Here is a 7,684-nt window from a genome sequence, read left to right as displayed (position 1 = left end):
TTCCAAGAACGGCATGTTGAGGGGTCAGTTCACAAACAGGCATTTTCATAGAGAGGATCTAATATAAATTTTTAAAACCTCCTTCTGCCTCGATTTAATCGTTATGGAGTGGGTAAGTAGTGTACTTTGTCCAAGAGGTTTAGACCTAGTTTTTCTTCATTTTTTGTAGCAACTTATTAAAAAATCTGAAGAGGAACTGAGTTAAATTTTTAAAATTCTGTATCTCCTGCCATTCTGATTGGTAATCTTCACCCATCTTACCTAAGAGGCAGGGGTGTCTCTAAGGAAATCTTACTCCCTTTTTTCTCTGTAAGAAGACTAGCAATCAGAGTGCAGGGTCTCTTGGAAGAGCAGGTTAAAGTGGAAAAGCTGATGAGAATCCTCAGGATGGAGTTTCCTTCTCAGTGAGCTTCTCAAACATAAGTATGTTTTGGTTGATAGTTTGGAATAAGTGTTTAATGGAGCAAAAATTATCAGGGGGAAACATTCTGTAATGAATTTCAATAGATAATACACAGTTTTTTGTATTCCATTTTTTCCTGCCATATCAACTTTCAGTAGGCCTGATGCAAGAGAGAGAACATGAACAAAAAAATGCTAACTTAATTTCACAGAGAACCAGGATATATATGCAGTTTCAGGGAAATGTTCTCATATCTCATATTTTAGCAATCAATGTTAGCTACTTATTTAGCATCCACTTTTTTTGACTCGAGATATCTCTATTAGAATGACTGAAATGAAATTATAAGGAAGTAGAAGAGCCTTCGGATGTGTTGCAGAAGCTGTATTTATCATCATATTTTTAAGAGGGAATTGAAAAAGATGTGAGGATCATCTTTTACATTCTGCAATCTGAATATCTGAATCTGAAAGCAATTAATTTTTACCTAATTGCGGTTAATTTTGGTTTAGATTCTGAAAATACGTTTTCAAACGAATTCCTTACCATAGTCTATGTTGCAGCATACTGGCTCAATCCTAACCTCTACTGTTACAATTTAATACAAAAATATGGACTTGGCAGAAATATTAAGATAGCATCAAAAAAAAACAGGCATAGGACTCTTCTTTCACAATGCCCATGTCCCATTGCCCCCACTCCCACTGACTGGATTCAAGCTCTGTTTCTCTCCGGAGATAGAAGGTTAGTATAAAAATCTAAGGGCACACGTTTGATTCCTTCTCTTTCACAACTCCCTGTAAGAATGCTCAGCTGAACTTTATCACAACATTGCAAGACACAAAGGAACTGAGGGCTTCTCTGGAACCAGAGCAGGTGAGGTGTGGGGAGCCCATCCAACTCCTCACTGCCTGCCTTGTCTCCTTTTCTGGAGCTTGGTCATGAACCTTCACTGCCACCTGTTTACCTGTTGACAATCTCTTCTGGACCCCCAGAATCCTTTAGGAATTTACAAGGACATAGGGACACGATGAAGTCACTCATATGTGTTAATAAGAATTCATATCGATTTCAATCTAGAAAGATGTTAAATATAATAATCATAATAGCTAACCCTTGTGTCACTGTTACTATGGGTCAAGTAGTATCCTAGCACAAAATTATACATTTTAATAAAGTGTGTGGGTTATAATTAATTATAGAGTATGACTAAGGCTGATATGGTTAGCAATTATTCTCTTTTGTGTGTCTTTCTGTGCTACGGAGTCCAGAACACTAAAATATATTTTCCATACTCTGAAGCCACGGTTTTGGATAAAAGCTAGTTTCTGCCAATTAGATGTATTCATATGAGATTTTGAAAGCAAAATAAAACTGAAGCTCTATTTTGCTGCTTCTATAGGCAAACCATGTTGTAGTGATATGGCTATTCATCATAGTTTTTCCTTTGATGCCTGAATTGTTGTAACAATGGTATACCCTTGAATTCAATAATTATAGTGATAGCCTCCTGATTGCTACTTCTCTAGCTCTTCAAATGATAGGACCTGTTTCTTTGCACTAAATTCCTTTCTTCTTAAAAAAAATTCAGTGTAATTTCTGTTTGAGTTGGAACTTGACCATATTAGATACCATGAATGTCTTCATGCAATAGACCTGTAGGGAAGGACATCTGTAACTGGTATCTAACCTGGTAGGGTCTGAGGACAATGGTAATCAGCTTACAGCTGGAAAATAAAATATTGGCCCATAGAGTGCAAAGGCAAAAAGGTTACTTAAGTTATTGTTAGTGATTGCCTGTAAGAACATTTCCATGGAAGGCAGGTTAAGTGGGGGTAAAAATAGGACATAGTGTGAATGGTGATCACAGGTACTGTTGAATGGGTAGATTTTTACAACACTGGCAAAATTAAAAAAAAAAAAAACTTAAATTATTTAAAGAGGATGAAAAGAAAAGTCACAGACTGGGAGAAAATATTTACAAAATACATATCTGATAAAGAACTGTCATCCAAAATATCCAAGAAAATTTAAACTCCAAGAACATTAAACAATAACAAATCAAATAACCTGCTAAAAATGGGCAAGAGATCTGATTAGACATCCATTTCACCACACACACACACAAAATATATATGTATATACAGATTGCAAATAAGCATATCAAAAGATGCTCTATATCATATATCATCAGAAATCTGCAAATTAATCAGCATAATATACCACTCTACACCTATTAGAATGGCCAAAATCTAGAACACTGACACCACCAAATGCCTGTAAGAATGTGGAGCCACAGGAACTCTTGTTTGTTATTGGTGAGAATGCAAATGGTACAACCACTATGGAAAACACTTTGGTAGTTTCTTACAAAGCTAAATATATTCTTACCCTATGATCCAGAAATCATGTTTCTTAGTATTTACACAAAGGAGTTGAAAACATGTTCACACAAACTGTGCATACATGTTAATAGCAGCTTTTTCCATAATTGCCAAAACTCAGAAGAAACCAGCATTTCCTTCTGTAGATGAGTGAATAAATACAGTGCTATATATCCAGACAATGGAAGAATATTCCCTCCTAAAAAATTAAAAAATGAGTTGTGAAAGAAAATGGTGGAAACTTAAATGCCTATTAAGTTAAGAAGCCAGTCTGAATACATACTATATGATTCCAGCTCTATGTCATTTTGGAGAAGGTAAAACTATAGAGAGTGTAAGATAAGCAGTTACCTAGGGGTTAGGAAGGAGGGAGTGATGAATAGGCAGAGAATGGAAATTTTTTAGGGCAGTGAAACTATTCTGTATAATATTAACCTGGTAGATACATGTTCTTATATATTTTTCCACACCCACAGAGTATACATCCCTAAGAGTGAACTCTAGTGTTAACTATGACCTTTGAGTGATAATGATGTTCTGGTGTAGGTTCATCAGTTATAACAAATGTAAGACTCTGGTTTAGGATGTCCATAGTGGGAAACCTATGCACCTGTGAGGATAGAGGAGCATAGTGGAACTCTTTTTACTTTCTGTTCAATTTTGCTGTGAACTTAAAACTTCTCTAAAAAACATAGTATATTTAAAAAACAAAAACAAAAGAAAAATAAATTCATAACTATGCATGATCAGAGGACTAGGGATCTTCTATTGGTGTTCTAAAGGAATCTCACAGCTAATATTTCTGAAAATGAGACAGATACAATGGATTAATGAAGCATAATGCAAATTGAATTAATAGCTTCACCATATCTTTTATGTGAATTTTTAGATATCTATTGCAAAGGATAGAAATACTAAGAAATTGAATTTGAGTATTTTGATAAATAAGTCTGAGCACTGTGAACCAAAATGTCCTATTGAGTCCTCCTTGAAAGCAAGAATGTTTTTTTTTCTTCTTGTCTTGGTGTGCTAGTCCTACCTACACGAAGACTCTTCAGTGACATCAACTAATATATTTTCTTGAGGAAACATGAACTTTTCCTCATGCCCATGTCTTACCACTCATTGCCTTCAACATGCTCTTCTACCTCCTAATTGGCCCTTAAGGCCAAATACAAGGTATGACCCAAAATAATTACAAAATTTTTCTAAATTGCGTCTGTAGAAACTTGAGAAATGTGAGAATCGAGTCTAAGAGTTCCAGACCTAGGAACGTAGGTTTCAATTAAATTGAGTTTGTTAATATGGAAGTACATGCCAGAGAGATTATGGATTTGTTGTACTATCCCAAGTGGCTGAGAGTGGTTCCATATGCTTTTTGGTTGACTAAAGTCTGCATTCAGTGGTAACCTGCACTAAAAACAGCTCAAGTATGGCAAGCCCCAATAGGAGAATTATAGGACAAGACACAGGGTCATGGAAAAAAAAAAGCCATGACCTCTTGTGCAGATCACTATCCAGTTTTGAGAAACAGTTCCTGGCTTGATATTGATTCCTGATAGAAGCCAAATGCCTGACCATGAGACATCAAGTGATCACGTGACTAAACGGGACCACTCTCTGCTCCACAAAGTCACCATGTTAGGTATCAGCATCAGTATTCCATTTAAAAGTGAAAATTCAGTTAAAAAATGGTCAAATTCAAGAAATCATACAATACCAAACAATAACAATGAAACAAGCGGTACCAGCGATAACAAATTAGAAAATTAATTATAAACATAAAAAAAGATAAGAAAAAAATAATTACAAAAGCAAATAATTTTTAAAAGAAAAATAATAATCATACCAATAAAATGCCTAGGAATAAAGATAACAAGGAATGAGCTGGGCTGTTATTTTTAAAAATCAATTTCTTTGGAAAAGCTTAATGTTCAAAGACATTAGTTTTAAAGACAAAAATATACAGGCAAATACTAAGGTAAGCATTGAGTAAGCTATCAGTTTTTGTCAAATTAAGCTATAATTTCACTAGAATACTAATATGAATACAGAAAAAAGAGAATGAGAGAGATAGCAGAGAGAGTCATAAAAGGTGGGAATTAGTGTTTCAGGACGTTAAGATGTACATTGTTACCGAAGGTGAAATGAATTTCTCCAAAAATGGCAGTAGATATATGTTCCTCTTTCATCATTCTTTCTCTACTTTTTGTAATTTTTGTCTTCTTTTGATGTAAGGGATATGACAAAGTGGTTATTTAAGTGAAGACATTCATTGAGTAACCAAGTTAACTGTGAGAAGGATATCAATAAATATAAGGTGCTAGCAAATAAATCACTGTGGTATATTGACATAGAAATAGAAACACATTAGCAAACAAAATGTGAAGTCCAGAAACAGGTCCAATATAGATATGAGAATTTAATATTAGATATATCTGACATTACCGATAAGTGGAATAAAAATGGATTACTGAATAAATGGTTTGAGGATATTTGACTGTCCAGTGGGAAAAAAGTACCTCTTTTGCAAATACAGAAGAGAAAAAATGAATTTCAGATAAATTAAAAATTTAGAGAAAAAGTAGAACTGTAAATGTCATGTACTCGAACTGTAAATGTTCAAGGATATGTTTATAACGGTAGGTTAGAAATAGTCTTTTTGTTCTGACTTCAAGGTGCACATTTTTTTAAATGCTGTATTTTGTTCATATTTTTAAATTATATTTTTCAGAAGACATGAACAAAGTTGAAAACTCAATGAAGTAAAAATATGTATATTTATTTTAAGTGTGACATAATGTGACTCTCCTTAGAATGTGAAGTCTCTGCAAATTATTAAAAGAATGACAAATAGCCCAAAAGCAAAACAAAGAATTTAACTTTGAGAAGATGTTTGTCCTTTTTTTTCTACAAATGAGTAAAAATAACAGAAGTAAATATAAATATCAAATAAAACAGATGAAGAGTTGCTATTAACTATGTGAATGTAAATCAAAATAAGAAAATATGACTTAAAATGGATGAAATTGAAAATATTTTTCATGCCTTGTATTATTAAAGGTGATGGAAAACAGGCACTCATACAGTTGGGTTGGGAGTACAAATTGGCTAAAAATTACAGAAGGACAATTTTGGTAAGTGTAACAAATGTAAAATGTGACTAATCAATTATAGATCTAGGAATTTCTTAAAGGGATACTAATAGAATATGTTCAAGACATTCAGGACTATTCATCACAGCACTGATAGTAATAGTTAAAATTTTTAAATGTTCATCTATGAATAATTTAAAATGTACAATACATCCTTAATATAAACTAGTCTTTAGCAGTGAAAAAATAAGATACAACTGTTCCTTATATACACAAATGGAGACATGTATACAATTATTAAAGCAAGAAAACATGGTGTAGTAAATATGTATGTATACGCATAGGTAAATTTATACACATAGATGTCATAAATATTTTATATATATGTAATTGTCTCATGATATATATTAGACTGGGAATAGTAATTTATATTACTGTTGGGATTTGAGGGGAACATGTTACTCTATTACTAATTTTTGCAAAAATCTGTTTCACATATGTAACTGTAAAATTAAAACAATTCAGTATTTTAGTTATTGGGAAATGAACCTCATTCCTAACTAATCCAGTAGTGTTGAGAATAATGTTAGCTAACATTTATTGATATCCAATTGTGAAGCATTCTTGTCAAGTTTTCTGTTTGTTTGAGATGGACTCTCGCTCTGTCGCCCAGGCTGGACTGCAGTGGCGCGATGTGGGCTCACTGCCAGCTCCACCTCCTGGGTTCACGCCATTCTCCTGCCTCAGCCTCCTAAGTAGCTGGGACTACAGGCGCCCGCCACCACGCCCGACTAATTTTGTTCCTGTATTTTTAGTAGAGACGGGGTTTCACCGTGTTAGCCAGGATGGTCTTGATCTCCTGATGTCGTGATCCGCCCGCCTCGCCGTCCCAAAGTGCTGGGATTACAGGCGTGAGCCACCGCGCCTGGCCTCTTAAGTATTTTACATGCCTAATCTCATTACTCCTAACAATAGCACTGGGAGTTAACTCCCCAGATTTCAGAGAAGAAAAATGAGTCCCACGATAGTTTAAAAGTTTGCTTGATCGGCCGGACACAGTGGCTCATGCCTGTAATCCGAGCACTTTGGGAGGCCGAGGCAGGTGGATCACGAGGTCAGGAGTTGGAGACCGGCCTGGCCAACATGGTAAAACCTTGTCTGTACTAAAAATACACACACACACACAAAGTAATTAGCTAGGCATGGTGGTGGGCGCCTGTGATCCCAGCTACTCGGGAGGCTGAGGCAGGAAAATGGCTTGAACCTGGTAGGTGGAGGTTGCAGTAAGCCGAGATTGCGCCACTGTACTCCAGCCTGGGCTGTTAACAGTGCAAGACTCCATCTCTAAATAAATAAATAAATAGTTTGCTTGATCAAACAACTAGGAAGTTTGGGAGCCAGGATTCAAAACTAAGCAGTTCAAAACAAGAGTTATTTTCTAAACATCTATCTTGTATTGAGGGTGAATAAAAAAATATCATACTTTGTTTATAAGATGGAGTTAAGAAGTGTCCTGTCCTTGCCCCAAAGATGTATCTTCTTTATTTAGATGATGGCACAACCTTTGTTGGAAAATATGCAGGAAACCAGTGCCTACATAGTCACATAGACTGACATAGGTCAGGCATGGTGGCTCATACCTGTAATCCCAACACTTTGGGAAGCTGAGGTGGGAGGATAGCTTGAGGCCATGAGTTCGAGACCAGCCTGGGTAATATAGCAACATCCCATCTCTACAAAAATAAAATTAGTGGAACGTGGTATGCATGCCTGTAATCCCAGCTATTCGAGAGACAGAGACA

The sequence above is a fragment of the Macaca mulatta genome, chromosome 4 (genome assembly GCF_049350105.2).
Source record: "Macaca mulatta isolate MMU2019108-1 chromosome 4, T2T-MMU8v2.0, whole genome shotgun sequence".
NCBI classification, from domain to species: domain Eukaryota; kingdom Metazoa; phylum Chordata; class Mammalia; order Primates; family Cercopithecidae; genus Macaca; species Macaca mulatta.
Note: the sequence above shows the minus strand (reverse complement) of the source record.